Below are 20,303 nucleotides of genomic sequence, written 5' to 3' on the forward strand. Positions count from 1 at the left end.
AGGCTGACTGGGAAACTATTCATGCGCAATTTGAACTGTTGGCCAGGGCTGGTTGGTGGTCTGCTTTAGAAGAAGTCCCTACAGCTAGCTATGTGCCTTACTGGGACAATTATGATGCTTTGGTCAGGGCTCTGAAGAGGTGGTTCAGTTCTTGCTCTGCTACTCCCGAGCCTACTCCACTCCGAACTGTGCAGCCGCCGCTGTCCGGGGGAGCACATTAGGGATCTGGCTAATGACATTGAGAGGCTGGTCCACCGCACCTATGCCCACATGCCCCCCGCCATCCAGGGCAAATTAGCTCGGGACCACTTCCTCCAGGCCCTGCTTCCAGATGAGCTGCAGATCCAGACACTGTCAGCCTATCGTAAGTCCCTTCAGGAGGCCCTGGAGCTGGCTACAGGGAGAGAGAGTTACTGTGTGCTGGGACTGCTAAACCCCTGACTCAGCTCACTGGGCCACTGCAAACGGGGGCTACAAGTGGGACTGGACCGGACGCCACTGAACCCGCATGGGTGGAGGTATTGACCCAGTCGGTGAGAGCTATCACGCTGCGTGGGGAACAAAGACCAAGAAGGGGGCCGAGGGTCTGCTGGGGATGTGGACGGTCGGGCGACCTAGCCCGAGATTGTTTCCACGCCGGCAGGGATCAGGGAAACGACATGGTGTCCGCCTAACCGGGACAATGCGGGACCATGGGCCTGTGTCCCGACCTCCTTTACATGTAGGGACAACCCAGCTCGGGGACCACGGGGGTGCACAGCACCCCTGCAGAGCTGTGGATGGACAAGTGGAGCGGTTTGTTTTATTGGGCAGGACTTGGGTTGGGAGCTGCTGGTATGCCCCATTAGTCATGAATGGACTGTGCTACTCAGCCCTGGTGGATACCGGGTCTTAAGCGACAGCTTTAAGACCTGATGTGGTGGGAAGGGGGATACCATCCTCCCTACCATGGTGAAGCTGCAAACTGTCAGGGGAGAGCGGGCCCCTATGCTAGGGGAAGCGGTGCTCACCCTGAGTGTGGGGAGGAAATCAGTCTGCTGCTTGGCATGGGTTGCAAACCTGGAAGACTGCATACTGGGGCTGGATGTCCTTAGGGCACTGGACTGCTTATTGACAAAAAGGGGGGGACGCTTTTGTTCCCTGATGGGTGTGTTATTCAGATGTTGAGGCGGCCACCTCAATCTACGCCCACGCCATTACTGGACTCATTGAACCATCCACCAGCCCCTGGGCATCCCTGGTCATTATGGTTCCAAAGGAAGTGAAGGATGACTGGCAGTTATGCATAGATTTCCAGCCTTTGAATAAGGTGACAAAGAAGGACCCATATCCTCTCCCACGTATAGATGAGACGCTTGACAAAGTGGCGGGATCCTCATGGTTCTCCTCCCTAGACCTACGCAGCGCCCTCGCACCAGAGGCCAGACCAAGGACTAAATTACCATAAGTCTCTGCTGGTAATCAATGCAAAGTTCTTCCTTTCGGCCTCTGCAATGCCCGTGCCACGTTTGAGATACTCATGGATAAGGTACTCATTGGAATTCACCACAGAGACTGTGGTGTCACTCTGGCACAGCTGGCTGCCAGCGGAGCTCACGGGCGCGTCACTGCAACTCCCCCTGGCGTCTGCTCCGCGGCTGCTGAGTGAGCCCTCATCTGGGACTCTCTTTCTGGGACAGTGGCGCGGCTGCCCCTCTGTTGGTCTTCCTTGGTCTCTTGTGTTCTGGGGGCCTCTGGATGTCTGGAGTTTTGATCTCCTCCATACCTGCTTCATGCCCTGGAGGACGGGGCTGTGGCCCCCCCACACCCTCTAGCAGATTATTACATGAAGGAACCTTTTAAATACAAGCGCGTCCATGCTCACAGGTGTACACACGGGTGATCACACCCACAAACTACACCCTTTTTGGCTCCTACCTCAAAGCACACTGTGCGCTGTCGATCTTACGTGATGCACAATAATGTTTAATATTGAGTATTTACTGTTATATTTCCATAGATCATCGCGATGATGTTGTTTATTATATTGCTCTTTTTTTCTGCTTGTTTTCTCTTTTTTCTTTCTAAACAAGTGATCCAGGTGATTGACAGATGTATTTTTCATCTGCTTATATTGTTGGCTTTTGTTTTTTTGCCCTTTATCACCATTCCTCTTCCCCGCTGTTTTTCTTTCCCTCTTTCTTTCTCCCCTTCCTTTTCCCCAGTCAAGTCTGTCCCGTATTTAGCAGGTTAAAATAAAATAAACAATAAAAGGTGAATCAAATGGACCATTACGGCAAGCCTGGGTTGGTCGATTTGGTAAAGTAAATCCGTTGGGCATCTTTCTTTGCCTTTAGACAACAATTCTGATGGCAAAAGAGCCAAACGGGACAGGCAAAAAAAAAAGAGAAAAGAAATGCTGCTTCATGTGACATGAGGTCACGTTCCCGGGCCACGGACTGGGGGCAGGTGGCGTTGGCACCATGGAGGATAAGATCCAAGCTGTGAAGACTGGCCCACCCCAAATCAGTGCAGTGCTTGGCATCCTACTACAGAGGTTTTGTAAGGGGTTTCTTCTGCATAGGCACGCCACTGTTCCACCTGCTGTAACAGGGTGTTACCTTCCAGTGGACAGTGGGCTTTCAGGGAGCTTTCACCTCACTGCAGGAAGCCCTAGTGGGGGCCCCAGTGCTCTCTCCGCCTGACCCCACACTGCCCTTTGTCCTTGACACAGATGCCAGCAGTGTCAGATCTGGTGCAGTGCCAGCCTAGATGATACCCGGCGGGGAGAAAGTGGCTGCATACCATAGTCGGCCTTCAACAAAGCTGACCGCCGCTTTTGTGTCACGAGGCGGGAGCTGCTTGCTGAGGTATGTGCCACACGCCACTGTAAGTACTACCTCGGGGGCCTCCACTTTATGGTCAGAACTGAACATGCTGCCTTGCAGTGGCTCATGTCTTGTAAGGAGCCAGAGGGGCAGCTAGCACGCTGGATCGAGGAGCTGCATGCTTATAATTTTGAAGTTGTACACAGACCTGGGGCCCAGCACAGAAATGCAGATGCGCTCTCCCGCAGACCCTGTGCCCAAGACAGATGCCACTACTGTGAGAGACAGGAAGCTCAGGAGGCGCCCAATTGGTGCCCAACTTACATTGTGCTGTGATGGGGGTAGAGGAACAGCCACCCAGTCAGAGGCTGGTTGCTGTGGATGCAGCAGAGTGGAGACATCAACAGGAGGATGATGCTGATATCAAACCAGTGCTTGGGTGGACTGAGGAACAGCGACAACCCCAACAGGAGGAAATAGCCATGTTGTCTCAGGCCACAAAGGGACTCTGGTCCATGTTTAATGCCCTGCGGCAGTACAATGGAGTGCTGCAAAGGGGCTGGAAGGAACCAGCTACGGACAAGATGAGGTGGCAGTTGGTGGTCCCGCGGGCCCTGCAAGAGATGGTGCTTCACGCAGTGCATGGAGCCCCAGGGTCTGGCCACTTTGGTGTCACTAAAGCCCTCTGCCGCCTCCAGCAGCGATGCTATTGGGCCCGTTATAGAGGACTTTTGCTGCTGCTGTAACAGCTGTACAGCACGGAAGGGGCCCACAGCAAAATCCCATGCCCAACTCCAACAGTTTCTGGCAGAGTACCATATGGAGAGGGTGGGGATGGACATCCTGGGTCCTTTCCCTCGCATAGAAAGGGGAAACTGCTATATCCTCAACACTATGGACTATTTCAAAAAGTGGCCAGAGGCTTAAAGTTTTCCTGACCAAGAGGCCGAGACGATTGTGGATGCTCTGGTGGAGGGGATGTTCAGCAGATTTGGGGTGCCTGAAGTAATTCACACAGAGCAGGGCAGGAACTTTGAGTCCTGTGCGTTTGCGGCCATGTGCGAGAAACTAGGCTCCCATAAGATCCATACAACACCCTTCCAACCACAGAGTGAGGGACTCGTTGAGAGATTTAACCGTACACTGGCAGAGCAACTGGCGCTAGTGACAGCTAAACATCAACGTGACTGGGACACTCATGTTCCCCTGGTCCTCATGGCATATCGTTCGGCGGTCCAGGACTCCACCTCGTGCTCCCCTGCCCTCTTGATATTTGCCAGGGAGATCCATACTTCAGCGGAGATGAAGATGGGCTGACCCCCTGACGCTGATGACGATCAACCAGAACGTGACTATGCGCGGAAGCTCCAGGATCGCATGGAGTCTGCTCATGACTTTGTTAACAGAAAACTGACAAGTGCGGGGGTGGGGCAGAAGAGGAACTACGACATCCATTCCAGAGGCTGACATTTTGACGCCGGAGAACTGGTCTGGGTTTACAACCCCCAGAGGAAAAAGGGCAGATTCCCCAAGCTGGACAGTGACTGGGTTGGACCCTGTAAGGTCCTGGAACGCCTGAGGGAAGTGGCGTACAGGGTACAACTACCCCCATGGGAAGGAGGGTCACCCTGCACTGGGACAGACTGAGCCCCTATCGGGGCACGGCCACCTTACTGGGACAATACTGTGGGCCACGAACAGACCTGGACTCCACCCCTACAGATTCTTCCATCACCACTGTGACTCCCCCGGCTGTGAGCCCTGTGAGTCCTGGGCCTGTGGTCGCTTTGGATGCAGCTCCTTCCACGCCTGCTTCCAGGCGCCTTTGCCCAAGGAGGCACCATAGACCACCAGGCCACCTGAGAGACTTTATCCACCCTTGGGACTTTGAGGGGACGGGGTTGTGTAACAGACTGGGTTACAAGTTAGTTTGACTGTTGTGTTAGCAGTGTTTTGTGTTCAGAATTGCCACTCACTTATGGCATTGTTGCACCGCAATGGGATTTACTGAGTGTTCTTGAATGTGTAGTAGTCGAGAGGACATTTGAACCTTGTGCTATATTAAAATAATATTAAAATAACATCAGTAGATATACAAACTTTAGTCTAAGTTTGTAAAATGAATGAGTGAAATATGTCCAGTCAGGAGGTAACATGGATTCAGCAGGTTGGGGAACTCTTAAATTGGTTGTAATGTCTCAGTGTGGGGACAAGAATAGTATCTCACAATAATTTCTGTTCAGAGCTCCAGTAGATTTGTTTTAGTGTTGCTCTCTGTGGATGTACGCAGCTGAATTCAACCAGATGTGAGCAGATGTTTCATAAGCGGTCCTGGCTGATTTCATCCTTTACACTGACTGTTTACGCTGTCTTTATATTAGACACTATACAGTTGGTGTGAAGGTGGAATTCAGTCAATGGATCTCAGCATCATCAGCTACAATGTATATGAATCTCTGCTACACTTGATGTAACCTAACGATGAAACCACAGCCACTGTGCACCAGTCACACACTGTCCTTTACTTTAAATCCATCACAGTGCAGCAAACTAACCTGTTTGTCCTGCACTAACCTGCAGAGGATTTTCATGCAGCCTTTACAAAACTGTTATTCTGCCTCAGTTTGTTTAGCAGCAGGTTTCACAATATGAAAAAACATAATGTCACATGTACAGACCCAAGAGCTGATTTAAAAACATGACAACTTACATGTGAGCTTTACATTTCTCCTGATCATCCTTCCCTTTAAATCTAAGCTCTCTTCTTCCTCTCCTGTCTTTCTTATCTTTCTCCATCTCTGAGTGAGGTTAGCTCTTTCTTTTCTCTCCCTGTGAAATAAGCAGCTGGACACAAACAGTTTGTGTGTTTGCTGATGTTTGTTGAACTCATAGAAACATTACATTTGAAATTACCTGACAGCAAATGTTACTCCCTTTATGCTCACTCCTCTTCAGCAGAGCTAGCTAGATGCTGAAGTACTGCAACCGTGCCTAACAGACACCTGCAGTCGCTCTGGTGTTGTGGCAAAAACAGTAAAACAGTGTCCCACTTTAACCTCTGACTTTGACATGATCTCTTTTTATGTGACATCCGCTGGTAATTAATAAACAAACAGGACTGCCTTTCATGTGATTATGTATAGTGTTACACCCCGGCCTAGGCAACCGGAGTGCAACACGAAAAAAGTAAATATAAAGAAGAAAAAAAACCCCACAGAAAAAAACCCACTAAGGCTCTCCACCAAAATCCCAAAACGAAAGTATCGACAAATCTATTTACAGCTATTTACAACAAACTATTTATTTACAACAAAACACCAAACTATTTACAACACGGGGGAGATCACAACCATGACACACTGAAACACAGGGTTTAAATACCTAGAGGGAGCAATCAGGAAAATGGACAACAAGAGGGAAACAGCTGGGGCAACTCAGAACTGACGAGACAGGGAAACGTAAACTGAAAACACTAAGATAACACAGACTTTCAAAGTAAAACAGGAAACACATAACAGTCACGCCAAAAACAACACACTGACAACACCGAAACGTAACAATAGGCTCAAATCAGTTTGATGTTTGAATCCTTGCGGTCATGAAATGTGTGCTCTCCTTGAGTATTAGTGCTCCCTGGTTTCCATATGTTTTGGTTTCAGTTTTGTACTCCCTGAGTTCCAGAGTAATGTAGCAATAAAGATTGTAGACAGGTTATTATTGCTCAGTGTTACTTTGATTTCTAAAAATTTCCCCTTCTATAACTGAACTGGAGTATGGATTTCTAAACCTGAACATTCTTTTACTGTATATTATTTTAAGTATAGTCTCATTTTATCTATGCATTATAACTATGGCCTAATATAGCCTTACCGGACTAAAGGTTAATGTCCCTGCACTTGTATTTGGCTTTGTTTTGTGCTAATAGTGAATGAAAGACAGCAGCCTGCTTCAGCCTTGATGTGTTTCTCCCCTCTCCTCTGCTGCAGCTCATCAGAGGAGTGCAATTCAGAAAAGTCTCCAGTCAAAACAATAACACTTTCTGAGGCTGCAGCCTGAATGATGTAACCATTTATGTGATTGCATCAATGGAGGACAAACCAGTTTCCAATCCAGAGCCCAGCAGTGTAAAATGAAGCCATTATAGTCATTGTTAGCTCCCACGTTTGGATCTAAAGGACAGAATGTGTTGATAGTGAATATTATGTTTTCAGCATTTTGTGTAACCTCACCTCATTTAAAACTCAATAACTCAAAAGTAAACTGAGAGTGGGAGTTATTACAGAGTGTCTTAGTCTCTCTGTTGGCAATGTAAAATGCAGGCTTTTAAACATGCTATCAACAGTGGTCAGGAAAGTAACTCTTTGCTCTGTTTTTATTATATCATTTTACCGGGGATTTTGTTGTTGTTGATTTTTGGTGGTGGTGGTGGGGAGGGGTTAATCTTAATTTTTATAGGTAGAAAAACTTACTGAGAAGGTATTTAAGAATTGAATTTAAATATATTGTAACAATGTCAGATCAGGTGCTAGCTGTGTGCTAGTCACTTGTTTTTTACTTGAAATGTACTACTTGTCAGAAACTTGGGATCATTACGGTACATCATGTAATTCAAAACCAGTTTTATCCATTTTGCAAACAATATAATATAAGATCTATAATTCAATTCAATTCAATTCAATTCAATTTTATTTATATAGCGCCAAATCACAACAAAAGTCGCCTCAAGGCGCTTCATAGATACAGAGAAAAACCCAACAATCATATGACCCCCTATGAGCAAGCACTTTGGCGACAGTGGGAAGGAAAAACTCCCTTTTAACAGGAAGAAACCTCCGGCAGAACCAGGCTCAGGGAGGGGCGGCCATCTGCTGCGACCGGTTGGGGTGAGAGAAGGAAGACAGGATAAAGACATGCTGTGGAAGAGAGACAGAGGTTAATAACAGATATGATTCAATGCAGAGAGGTCTGTTAATACATAGTGAGTGAGAAAGGTGACTGGAAAGGAAAAACTCAATGCATCATGGGAATCCCCCGGCAGCCTACGTCTATTGCAGCATAACTAAGGGAGGATTCAGGGTCACCTGGTCCAGCCCTAACTATATGCTTTAGCAAAAAGGAAAGTTTTAAGCCTAATCTTGAAAGTAGAGATAGTGTCTGTCTCCTGAATCCAAACTGGAAGCTGGTTCCACAGAAGAGGGGCCTGAAAACTGAAGGCTCTGCCTCCCATTCTACTTTTAAATACTCTAGGAACAACAAGTAAGCCTGCAGAGCGAGAGCGAAGTGCTCTAATAGGGTGATATGGTACTACAAGGTCATTAAGATAAGATGGGGCCTGATTATTTAAGACCTTGTATGTGAGGAGCAGGATTTTGAATTCAATTCTGGATTTAACAGGAAGCCAAAACAGGAGAAATATGCTCTCTCTTTCTAGTCCCTGTCAGGACTCTTGCTGCAGCATTTTGGATCAGCTGAAGGCTTTTCAGGGAGTTTTTTGGACATCCTGATAATAATGAATTACAGTCGTCCAGCCTGGAAGTAATAAATGCATGAACTAGTTTTTCAGCGTCACTCTGAGACAGGATATTTCTAATTTTAGAGATGTTGCACAAATGGAAGAAAGCAGTCTTACATATTTGTTTAATATGTGCATTGAAGGACATGTCCTGGTCAAAAATGACTCCAAGGTTCCTCACAGTGTTACTGGAGGCCAAGGTAATGCCATCCAGAGTAAGAATCTGCTTAGATACCATATTTCTAAGATTTTCAGGGCCGAGTACAATAACCTCAGTTTTATCTGAATTAAGAAGCAGAAAGTTAGCGGCCATCCAGGTCTTTATGTCTTTAAGACATTCCTGCAGTCTAACTAATTGGTGTGTGTTATCTGGCTTCATGGACAGATAGAGCTGGGTGTCATCGGCATAACAGTGAAAATGTATGCTATGTCTTCTAATGATGCTGCCTAACGGAAGCATGTATAATGTAAACAGAATTGGTCCTAGCACTGAACCCTGTGGAACTCCATAATTAACCTCAGTGTGTGAAGAGGACTCTCCATTTACATGCACAAACTGGAGTCTATTAGATAGATATGATACAAACCACTGCAGTGCAGTACCTGTAATACCTACAGCATGTTCTAATCGCTCTAATAGGATATTATGGTCGACAGTATGGAACGCTGCACTGAGGTCTAGCAGGACAAGCACAGAGATGAGTCCACTGTCAGAGGCCATAAGAAGATCATTTGTAACCTTCACTAAAGCTGTTTCTGTGCTGTGATGAGCTCTGAAACCTGACTGAAACTCTTCAAATAAACCTCTGCAGATGATCTGTTAGCTGTTTGACAACTACTCTTTCAAGGATGTTTGATATGAAAGGAAGGTTGGAGATTGGCCTATAATTAGCTAAGACTGCTGGGTCTAGAGATGCTTTTTGAGTAAAGGTTTAACTACAGCCAGCTTGAAGGCCTGTGGTACATAGCTGATTATTAGAGATAGGTTGATCATATTTAAGATCGAAGAATTAATTAATGGCAGGACTTCTTTGAGCAGTTTTGTAGGAATGGGGTCTAAAAGACACGTTGATGGTTTGGAGGAAGTAATTATTGAAGTTAACTCAGAAAGATCAATTGGAGAAAAAGAGTCTAACTTAACATCAATGGTACTAAGAGTAGCTGTAGATAATATTACATCTGTGGGATGATTACTGGTAATTTTTTCTCTAATGATAAAAATTTTATTTGTGAAGAAGTTCATGAAGTCATTACTAGTTAACGTTAAAGGGATGGTTGGCTCAAAAGAGCTCTGACTTTTTGTCAGCCTGGCTACAGTGCTGAAGAGAAACCTGGGGTTGTTCTTATTTTCTTCAATCAGTGATGAATAGTAAGATGTTCTGGCTTTGCGGAGGGCTTTCTTATAAAGCAGCAAACTATTTCTCCAGGCTAAATGATGATCCTCTAAATTTGTGACACGCCATTTCCTCTCCAGATTACGAGTCATCTGCTTTAGGCTACGTGTTTGAGAATTATACCACGGAGTCAGGTACTTCTGATTAGAGACCTTAGTTTTCACAGGAGCTACAGTATCCAGAGTCGTACGTAGTGAGGAGGTGAAATTATTAACAAGATAATCGACCTCTGTTGGGGTAGCGTTCAGATAGCTGCTCTGCTCTGTGTTGGTACAGGGCATTGAACATGATAACATAAGATCTATATTTTTTGCATGAAGCATTAAAGTGTTGAGTAGAGGACAAGAAGACAAATATCTGAGAGCATGTTGTTTAAAATCAGCATCAACAGTGAAGAGGCAACTTTGGGATGCTGGAATTCTGGAATGGCAAATTTGAAGAGAAAAAGCCATATCAGACTGGACAATAAAAACTGACATTGGACATTGGAAGACAGCTTTTTGGACAGATGAGTCAAACAGAATTTGTAAGACAAAGAACAGATAAAAGGATGCAAGAACAGTGCTTAATACCATCAGTAAAGCATGGTGTACCGGTCTAGGGGAGCTCTGGAGGTGGTAAAATAAGACATTTGGGATAGTGGATGGGACCTTAAGAAAGGAAAGCTATTAAAAGGTTTTGCAGCACCATGGACCATCCTATGGATAGCAGGTTAAACACACCTCCAAAATGTGTCTACAATATTTAAAGAATAAGCAGTCATTTCTTCACTTATTCCCGACACACTTGCATTTAAATCCGGCACCCCGTCTCTGTCTACCTGGCCTGTACCACTACATGTGCTTTCCTCTGAACGTCTGCCCCCCTTCCAAGACTTGGATCACATCTTTATTTTGATGGTGTGCCCATGAAAATAAAGTCCCACACCTGCCTGCATGGATTCTCAGCAGGGTTGAAGATTCAGCTCCCACAAACCGACAGGCCATTAATAATTGACATATGAAATTGTCTCGCGGCCCAGATGTGTCACTTTGGTCACAGATGCAAGAGAAGCTGGTTTCAAAGTTTGAAAGACCAGAGGTAATCCTAAGGTGTTATTTAACACTTGTAGTGAGATCGTTTTTGTTTTGGGTTTTTTTTTCGTTTTGGTCACGGTCCCTGTGAGTTCAGTATAATCATATTACTGGTCTTTGATAAAGTCCTTGCTTATTTTTAAGAATGATGTCATACAAACCAATCTCAGTTACTATTTATTGTTAATATTTTAGAAAAGCTTGGTCGTTTTGCTGTTTGTATTTTGGTTCCTGTAGAACAGGAAGATAGCTGAGGACAAATGTGATAGTTAAGTCTTAATAGCTGCCATCTTGACTGTATTCAGTCAGAGTTGTTATCAGACTGACAGCAGTCTGACTCCGTCTCATGGCAATAGTCACATAACTTTATCTTATTGCATAAAACTGATACTGACAAAGTTCAAATTTGAGGATATGATTTGCAGTTGAAAAAAGGTGAAAATCATAGTACATGTTATTATTGTGCTCAGTATATTACAAAAATTGTAAGAGTGTGTATTGCTGAGTGTCTGCTGATTCCTACCTCGGCTGTCCACGTTCCTGAAATGAGATTTAAAAGCAAATTTGTTTTTAAAACCCCCCCTAAAGATTTCATTTAAGTTGTTTTTGTTTGAAATGTAGGAGTCACATACACACTTTTGTAAGAGTACAAAGGAACAGGAGTTTATGGTAAATGGACTGATTCTTATATAGCGCTTTTCTAGAATAGAATAGAATTAGAATAGAATTCAACTTTATTGTCATTGCACATGCACAGGTACAGGGCAACGAAACGCAGTTTGCATCCATCCAGAAGTGCTTTAGTGATATAGATATATTACAATATATATTAGCAATAATATAGATATGTGAGTATATTACAGAAATGGGTCTATTATGGTATGTTATAATGTACACGGTATGAAGTATGTTGTGAATATTCTATAACTATAAGTATGTACAGGCTGTAGTGAGTACAAGCTATGTACAGGCTATGAACAGGATATAAATATGAAAAACTATACAGAATATGAAATAAATAACTTTACAGAAATCTGAGATATACAGCTATACAGAAATGGGAACTATGCAAGTTGTAAACAGTTGTAGGATTAAAGATTATCGAATGTACAGAATGATTATTTACACAGAGCTATACAGTAGTGCAGTTAAGATAAGTAAGGGTGTAGATAGTTTCTACAGAGGCTATATAAAGTGCTGGTGGTTGTGAGTGGTGGTTCAGTCCATGTTATTATTGCGTGTTTGAGGGTACAGTTGTCCATTGTGGGTGTGTGTATGTTCAGTCCATGAGTTATACACTGCAAAAACCCACCTCCTTAATACTAGAAAAATACACTTATTTTTGGTGAAGATTTGCTTAAAACAAGTGAAATTATCTGCCCATGGGGTAAGTGATTTTTTCTTAATAAGATTTCTTGAAATAAGAACAATATCTAGATTTAAATAAAGCTAAAAATAAGTATTTTACACTCATTCCAGGGAACAAATTAGAACAATTGAAACTTAAAATAAGCTTTAACCACTGATTGTAGGCCACAAATAAAGATAATAAAGCTAAAAATAAGTATTTTACACTTATTCCAGGCAACCAATCATGGCTTGAAACCTAAAATAAGCTTTAACCACTTGTTCTAAGTAAAATGTTGAAGAAATTAAATCTGAAAATAGGCATAAAACACTTATTCTAACAAACAAATCAAGGCAAATAATCTAAAAACTAGTACATTAAATCATTTTAAAGATATTTCTTCTTTTTAAATTTAGCTAAACACTACTTTAAAATTATATTGCTGATTAAGGACAAAACAAAACTGAAACAGAGTAAAAGTGTCCATCTTTATTTGTCCACTTTAACAATAACCTGCAGATAATAAAGATACAATTGAACAGTACAGGTCCAACATTATGAGTTTGTTTAAGTGGTTTCAACATTTCAACAGCCTTAGAGGTTTCGCCATTGCCCCATTAAAATTGACGAGTGACATAGGAAGACCACAAAGATTCTAATTTCTTCCGAATGACACCAAATACCACAAAACTTGTCTGGGTGAGTAAATGAACATTTTCCATTTTAGAAATAAGACCCAGATTGAAAAAAAAAACAAAAACAAAACAGAAGTGCCCTCTCCTAATCTTATCTGAAATTTACACACTACTTTCCAATAAATGCATGCCATTCTGCCAGGGCTTTTCTGTAAGATGATGTAGTGTCATGCTCATGAATGGCATCCTGGAGAACTTCTGTCTGAATGACAGACAGCAGGGTTGCCACGCATTTGGGGTAAGTCAGATGGAGTGCATAAAAGTATGCCATCACATATATCATAGCCTCACCAATTTTTTCTTTGTCAAATGTTGTAACTGGTAAATTACCAACAGCAATGACACACTTGCAGCCATCGAACATCACTACTGGACATGACAAGCTTCGTTTCTGGAGGACAGCATCTGGATCTTCTGTAGGCTGCAAGACACAAAAGACATGACAGTCAACATCTTATGTTAATTGTATGTTTTTTTGCTGGGATTTGGTCATAACGTTGGAGATGTCATTATCCTGTTCTTTGTTGGTTACACACATTTTATAGTAGTTTTGACTTGTGGTTTATCAAGCGACTCCTTATGTGACCACACTCGTGTACATTAAATACGTTATAAATTAATGAAAACAATAAATTATAGATTTAAGTCTTTCGGCTGAAACTGAAAAAGCATTTTTGAGTCATGTTTGACCGAAATATTTTGTTTGCCAAATTTTCTGTAGATCTCTATAAGCAAATTTTATAAAACTTACCTTCAGGACATGTAGAAATGCTTCAGAAGCATTCCCCATCTTTTTTGGTGGATGGGCAGGTGTGGGAAAGAGGAAGAGCCTTCATCAGTGCAAGGTGGGCTTCAGCTGGACAAAGCAGAAACAAACCTTCATAAACATAAATTTTAAAGGATGAGAACTTTGTATTCAAATGGTAAAACTTACTTTTGTCCATGGTCATTGGTGGATTCATTGCCTTCTTTGACACACCGTAGAACTCTACCCTGGAGCAGAATTCTTCCCATCTCAGTTTTACTTGACTGATGAACTTGTTGTTGTGGGGATCCAAAATTCTGTGAAGCTCACCCAACGCCTACAATAGGTTTAAAAAAATAAGTAGACAAATAAAATCAAAATAACTTTACTACCACACCAAATATATTTGAAATTAAAGTGATTATTTATTAACTCTTCCAAAAACTTACATGATGCAATTCTTTAAAGCATGGATATGCATCCAAGATGAGGCAAGCTCTGTTCTCCTCTTTCATGGTGTCTGAGTCAATGAAGGATCTTCTGGCTTCAAACTCGAGGTCTAATAGCTGGGACACATCTTCTTGGTTTGGTTTTGCCTTCTTACACATTTCTTGTAATGTTTTGTAATGTCTTGCTTGTATTTGCCGACTATCCTTGTCAGCTAAGATAGAGAGAAGTACAAGAGCATTTTGGTTTTTCATTGTTACTGAAGTAGACTTCCACAAAACATTAGCTACTACTGGCTGTGTGTTGATAACCATTTTACAAAATTACTAGTATGTACTCACATGAAGTGGAGGCATTGTCAGAATTTCTGACAGGTGATAACAGAGTAGATGCACCACTGGAAGAACTGCGATCAGCATCTTCATCATCAGCTTCTTCATCCCTTGGGTAGAGGTCAGTGAGCCTTCTCTTGGGCCGTCCCCTCTCCGGTGTTGGTCCTTGCCTTTTTACTGGTGTTTTCATATTTTGCAGCCTTTTCTCCTGGTGAAAATACATATATATCATGCCCCCTGAACAAAACAAAATGATTTATATATGAGACACAAATACAAGAACTTACGTGTTTTACGCTTGCATCATTATCCTGCAGCATAGGATAATATTCCACAACTTTTTTAGCCATTGCAGTGATTTCGGTCTTAGAGGGGGATTGCTCCATTTGGCCTTGGCTTGCTCTCAAAAGGGACACCATACTTGTGATTGTATTTCTCACCAATCTGCATCTCAGTTCTTTTGACATGACGCATGCCTGTTCCCTGCCGGAGCAGGCCAACTCCAGGTAACTCTTTCGGCATTGCTCCAACTCACTGTCGGTGTACAGAACATATTCCGGAGGACTGGGGAGCTGCAAGGTTTTCAGCTGGCTTACATTAGCATCAGCAGTTGGAGGGCCTGTTGCAACTACCCTGGGTGAAGAAGTTGTTTCAGGTTTCTGTGGTAGCGGATGGTCTTCCTGGTTTAGGGTGAGAAAATAAAAATGTCAAGTACTGCTAAAATAAAAGCATACTTTCTGGAGATTAGTTGAACTAAATATTTTTTACATAATACCTCAGGATGAATTATTGACCACACATGTTTTCTTCTGAGAAAGTGCTCAGGCCCAGAAAAAAGGTCCCTCAGATCATCACGGGTCAATGTTAAAAGCATGCGCTCGTCAATGCTTGCAGCTAACAAAAAGACAAACACCAGTTAAACTGTGCAAGCACATAACTGCACAAACATAACTGTTTTTTTAATATGTCTATATATATATATATATATATATATATATATATAAAAAACACCCAGCACGCCCCTGCGGGCGGTTTATCCTTCAAGCTCGGGTCCTCTACCAGAGGCCTGGGAGCTTGAGGGTCCTGCGCAGTATCTTAGCTGTTCCCAGGACTGCGCTCTTCTGGACAGAGATCTCCGATGTTGTTCCTGGGATCTGCTGGAGCCACTCGCCTAGCTTGGGAGTCACCGCACCTAGTGCTCCGATTACCACGGGGACCACCGTTACCTTCACCCTCCACATCCTCTCGAGCTCTTCTCTGAGCCCTTGGTATTTCTCCAGCTTCTCGTGTTCCTTCTTCCTGATATTGCTGTCATTCGGAACCGCTACATCGATCACTACGGCCATCTTCTTCTGTTTGTCTACCACCACTATGTCCGGTTGGTTAGCCACCACCATTTTGTCCGTCTGTATCTGGAAGTCCCACAGGATCTTAGCTCGGTCATTCTCCACCACCCTTGGGGGCATCTCCCATTTTGACCTCGGGACTTCCAGGTTATACTCGGCACAGATGTTCCTGTACACTATGCCGGCCACTTGGTTATGGCGTTCCATGTATGCCTTGCCTGCTAGCATCTTGCACCCTGCTGTTATGTGCTGGATTGTCTCTGGGGCATCTTTACACAGCCTGCACCTGGGGTCTTGCCTGGTGTGATAGACCCCAGCCTCTATGGATCTTGTGCTCAGAGCTTGTTCTTGTGCTGCCATGATTAGTGCCTCTGTGCTGTCTTTCAGTCCAGCTTTGTCCAGCCACTGGTAGGATTTCTGGATATCAGCCACCTCCTCTATCTGCCGGTGGTACATACCGTGCAGGGGCCTGTCCTTCCATGATGGTTCCTCGTCTCCCTCCTCTTTCTTGGGTTTCTGCTGCCTGAGGTATTCACTGAGCACTCGGTCAGTTGGGGCCATCTTCCTAATGTATTCTTGGATGTTCGTTGTCTCATCCTGGACTGTGGTGCTGACACTCACCAGTCCCCGGCCCCCTTCCTTCCGCTTAGCGTACAGCCTCAGGGTGCTGGATTTGGGGTGAAACCCTCCATGCATGGTAAGGAGCTTTCTTGTCTTTATGTCAGTGGCTTCTATCTCCTCCTTTGGCCAGCCTATTACCCCAGCAGGGTACCTGATCACGGGCAGGGCGTACGTGTTGATGGCCCGGATCTTGTTCTTACCATTCAGCTGACTCCTCAGGACTTGCCTGACCCTCTGCAGGTACTTGGTGGTTGCAGCTTTTCTAGCGGCCTCTTCATGGTTCCCATTCGCCTGTGGGATCCCCAAGTACTTGTAACTGTCCTCTATGTCTGCAATGTTGCCTTCTGGTAGTTCAATCCCCTCAGTTCTGACTACCTTCCCTCTCTTTGTTACCATCCGACTACACTTCTCCAGTCCGAACGACATTCCAATGTCATTGCTGTATAGCCTGGTAGTGTGGATCAGTGAATCGATGTCTCGTTCACTCTTGGCATACAGCTTGATGTCATCCATGTACAGGAGGTGGCTGACAACTGCTCCGTTCTGTAGTCGGTATCCGTAGCCAGTCTTGTTAATGATCTCACTGAGGGGGTTCAGGCCTATGCAGAACAGCAGTGGGGACAGAGCATCTCCTTGGTAGATCCCGCACTTGATGGTGACTTGTGCTATGGGCTTGGAGTTGGCCTCTAGTGTTGTACGCCACATCCCCATTGAGTTCCTGATGAAGGCTCTTAGGGTCCCATTGATCTTGTACAATTCTAGGCATTCCAGTATCCAGCTGTGGGGCATTGAGTCATAGGCCTTCTTGTAATCAATCCAGGCAGTGCACAGGTTGGTCAGTCTGGTCTTGCAGTCTCGGCTGATTGTTCTGTCTACCAGTAGCTGGTGTTTTGCGCCTCTGGTATTCTTGCCAATTCCTTTCTGTGTCCCGCTCATGTATTGACCCATGTGCCTGTTCATCTTAGCCGATATGATGCCTGACAGGAGCTTCCATGTAGTACTGAGGCAGGTTATTGGTCGGTAGTTGGAGGGGACCGGTCCCTTCTTGGGGTCCTTGGGGATCAGGACCGTCCGGCCTTCAGTTAGCCATTCCGGGTGTCTCTCGTTAACTAGCAGCTGGTTCATTTGTGCTGCCAGACGCTCGTGGAGTGCAGTCAGCTTCTTCAGCCAGTAGGCGTGAACCATGTCGGGCCCTGGTGCTGTCCAACTCTTCATACTGGAGACCCTTTCTTGGATATCTGCCACTGTGATGGTTACTGGACCCTGTTCAGGGAGGTCGCTGTGGTCAGCCCTCAGATCCTCTAGCCACTGAGGATTGCCGTTATGGGTTGCATCCTTCTCCCATATGCTCTTCCAGTATTGCTCCGTCTCCAGCCTTGGTGGTGCTGTTCTCTTATTGTTCCCTTGCCACTGAGAGTACACCTTTGCTGGTTCTGTGGAGAACAGCTGGTTTATTCTCCTGCCTTCTATCTCTCTGGTGTACCTCCTCAAGCGGCTGGCCAAGGCTGTGAGTCTTTGCTTGGCAGTTTCCAAGGCCTCAGGTATGGACAGCTTGCTGTATATATATATATATATATATATATATATATATATACATACACACATATATATATATATATATATATATATATATATATATATATATATATATATATATATATATACATATATATATACACACACACACACACACACACACACACACACACATATTATCAAATATAACCTTTAAGGACAGATACTGTAACATAATCCAGCTTCTCCATTGCTCAGTCACCTGCAAGACAAATGTTTACAATTAGTGTTATGTTAAAAACATTTGAAAAGTTGAATCTTAATTGAGTCCCATGAGAATCAAATTGATTCACGTCAAAGAATCGTTTTGATTGTTCAACATTTTTACCCTTTTTAAAGCTATTATAGAAAATAAATGTCCAGACAGCCCGGCTGAGGTCTGAAAGGGTTATACAATATTGCCCGGTGAACTTTTACTCACCCAGATTTGTGTCATTGAATTTCATCAATAAGATTATGCTGACTAGGGCTGCCAGATCATGCATCCATTGGACGTAAAATGTACAGCTTATTGCACCAGCAGTATCTGCTCTTACATAACGATCATTAGCTTATAGCTTTAAGTGTTTAAGGTATGTGCTAACTAAAAATAAAGGCAAGATGATAGTTTATTACATTTTAAAGAAATTTGCAGATTGCTCATTGCTATCTAAAATATAAAAGGACACCGGAGTATATTCTCCAGCATCTCACACTTCTGATAATCAGTTGTCTGCTTGACGTTTATTCAGCTGTGTAAAAACTATAACTTTAATCTCAGCCAAACCGATTTACTCAGGAACAAATAAAATACTGAAAAAAACCAAACAATAACATTTTTAAGTTATTTAAGTGACTTATATATCATGTTTCACCTGAGTAGTGAAAGACGGCGGTGGATTTGAAAATGGTTCGCCCGGAGTCCGGTGTTCTCACGGCTCTAGTGAGCGTTAAACCCCGGCTAGCTATCGAGCTAGTGGGTAACAGACGTCTCCGAAAACGTCGGAGCGCTTTTGAAAATATGTGGTGTCTTGATAAACTGTCCAGATATTTGAAGTTTACACGGCTACATTCTCGCCTGAAAATATGCTAAACGTTTATTTTGTGACCTAGAAAGAGTAATAAGAGAAATTTTAAAACTAACTAGCTTCCGCCATTTTTGGAAACTGAGCTAGGCCGCGCTATGAATTCTGGGATACAGCTTCTTCTTCGGGGTTTAACGGCAGCTGGCATCCTTGTACATACAGTGCTGCCATCTTCTGTTTCAATTTTGAATCGATACACAGCGCTACTTGTTTTACCAACCAGCCTGATTCTTGAATAACACTGTTTTGAGCCCACTTTAATAAATCCAATTAATATCAAAATATTAATTTAAACCCACACCTTGTGAGGGAATTCAAGCAGCTAGTAAATCAGTCAAAGACAATTGGAAAACCCTGAATGTGGTTAATTAGCTCTCTTGCTAATTGAAAGAAATTCTCAGTGTGCCTATTAACTTAAGTTAATACAAACGGCTAATACTGCCCCTTATAAATAGCATAGCTAGGAATTCTCACAACATTACAGTAGATACTTCACTAAATAATGTTCTCTGAACCACATGCGAGGGCTGCTAAGCTAATGCTAGCATCCGTTAGCATGCTACATTACTCCTTCCCGCGCTCAAATTAAATTTATTATTCTGTCCGCTTGACTTTAAAACAGTGATTAGACTACACACTACTTACATTCGAAAAATTAAAATTGCTTACCTCTCTTTCTTGACGAAGTTTTCTCTTACAGTTTTTCTTTCAATGCTCAGGTGCAGAAGATTCCTGTGACTCCAAATTCAAACGGAGTTGGGTAACAACTAACATGGAACACGAAGGGGGTGCACATCTCAATTTTTGCTTCTATATACAATTTGGTGGTTTGTACGTTCATAAAACACAGTCAGTATGATAGGTAAATTTCTTCTTCATTGATTTAAAATAAACTCTTATAGGTGTTATTTCATTTTACCTTATTTGTGACCATTTTTTGTTTTTACAGCTCCAGTTTGTAATACCCCCCTCCCCCCATGAACTTGGTATTTCCCAAACTAGCGCGGCAACAGCTCCACACTGCAACATATTTTTTGCTTGACTTTAGTCTAATACAATGGCCTGTTGGAGGTGTGTGATTTGCTTCGTCTTTGTGGCGTTAACATTGAAGTCTCTCTTAAGTCACATTAATACTGCACACAGTCGCAGTCCAGATTTCCGTGTCATTTGTGGAGTCGATGGATGCGCCGAGGATTACCGTGTTTTCAACTCGTTTTACCACCATCTCAGACGCACACATCCACAATACATCTCCACTGGGAACCCGCCTACAGGATGGCTGACAGCCTCATCCGATGCAAATGTATTAGGAGGCGAAAATTTTGGTACAGCCATTTTTGCCGA

General features: G+C 43.5%; 1 pseudogene; it reads right to left on the reverse strand.

Annotated features, from left to right (window-relative positions):
• Positions 1-12,925: 12,925 nt before the first annotated feature.
• On the reverse strand, positions 12,926-15,235 carry LOC146609008 (uncharacterized; annotated as a pseudogene).
• Between the last annotated feature and the right edge of the window lie 5,068 nt (positions 15,236-20,303).

The sequence above is a fragment of the Diplotaxodon limnothrissa genome, linkage group LG23, assembly GCF_057381915.1.
Source record: "Diplotaxodon limnothrissa isolate DT_005_m linkage group LG23, D_limnothrissa_male_GT1.1, whole genome shotgun sequence".
NCBI lineage: Eukaryota > Metazoa > Chordata > Actinopteri > Cichliformes > Cichlidae > Diplotaxodon > Diplotaxodon limnothrissa.